At 40.9% G+C, this 1,347-nt stretch overlaps 1 protein-coding gene across 2 annotated transcripts in view; it reads left to right on the top strand.

Annotated features, from left to right (window-relative positions):
* The window catches only part of LOC102838260 (dystrophin-like), a 3,237,302-nt gene that overhangs the window by 1,294,433 nt on the left and 1,941,522 nt on the right, over positions 1-1,347 (top strand). The window lies entirely within an intron of this gene.

Genomic DNA, 1,347 nt, shown 5'->3' with positions numbered 1-1,347 from the left:
ATGATGCCACCTGGCTGAACAATCTCGTTGGGGGTCTTCCTCTTTTTCTCTGACCCTCCACCTTACCCAGCATGACATCCTTCTCCAATGACTGTTCACTCCGGACAATGTGTCCAAAGTATGAGAGTTGAAGCCTAGCCATCTTGGCCTCCAAGGAGCACTCTGGTTGCACTTCCTCCAAAACAGAACTATTGGAGCAGCTAGTGAGCTTAAACTGCTGAACTTATGGTTCAAACAGACTTTGCAGTTCAGCAAAGTCCACATTAACCCACAGTACCACACTTACTATTGTTTGTTGTGAAGTATCATCGAGCAGGTTCAGACAGATAGCATCTCTGTATAGGGTTTATGAGAAGCAGCCGGTGAACTTGAACCACCAATTATACTACCACATAAAATAACAGCATTTTCTGGTGGATGGACCTACACAACAACAGAGAGCTAGCATTTCTGAATCTATGGATTTGCTTCAATTCTGTTGACTTCTTGTGTAGTGCTGTGTAATCACTGGATTTCAAAACATAATGTCACAGTTCAAACCCACGAGCTGCTCTTTGGAAACCCTATATAGGGTTTCTATGAGTCAAAACCAACTGGACAGGACTTAACAACAACAAGAAGTCTCAATTCTATACCTTCCTCTACTGCAATTAACCTGCTAATATATCTATATATGTTGTTGTTGTTGTTAAGTGCCATCGAGTCGGTTCCGACACATGGCTACCCTGCACACGGTTTCCGAGGATGTAAATCTTCACAGGAGCAGAAAGCCTCATCTTTCTCCTGCAGAATAGCTGGTAGTTTCGAACTGGTGACCTTAAGGTTCGCAGCCCAATTCGTAACCACTACGCTACCAGAGCTCCATATAGAGAGAGAGCGACACTTTAAATATTCTGATAAAGTCTGCATTTCTTCTTTAGGCAAAAGATTTTTTTAAAAAATGAAAAATGCACTCTGCATGATACATTGAAAGTCAGAATGACAGTTGTCATCAATGTACTATCAAAATTGTACTGATAAATACTGGTGGTATATGTTCTTTTATATTTCATTAGGGCTTTGAAGGGAACGTGAGGTAGTCACACCACACCTTCAACAGATCATTTCACTGACTCTTCTCACTGTGGTTCTCTTGCTTTTCTATAAAGCTCCATATCCTAAATTCCTTTTTAAAACTTAATACCAGCTTGGTCCACTAATGTCTATCAGTTTGTTCATACTGTAGTGACTTGTGTGTTTCTGTATTTCTGGAATCTCTGCCACCGCTATCTCAAATACCATCAGGATCACTCATGGTGGGCAGGATTCAACACTAATATAGACAGGAAGAAGGATAAGATGATTTAC

The sequence above is a fragment of the Chrysochloris asiatica genome, unplaced genomic scaffold (genome assembly GCF_000296735.1).
Source record: "Chrysochloris asiatica unplaced genomic scaffold, ChrAsi1.0 scaffold00139, whole genome shotgun sequence".
NCBI lineage: Eukaryota > Metazoa > Chordata > Mammalia > Afrosoricida > Chrysochloridae > Chrysochloris > Chrysochloris asiatica.
The sequence above is the reverse complement of the archived record's forward strand: the minus strand, read 5'-3'. Positions and strand labels throughout refer to the sequence as shown.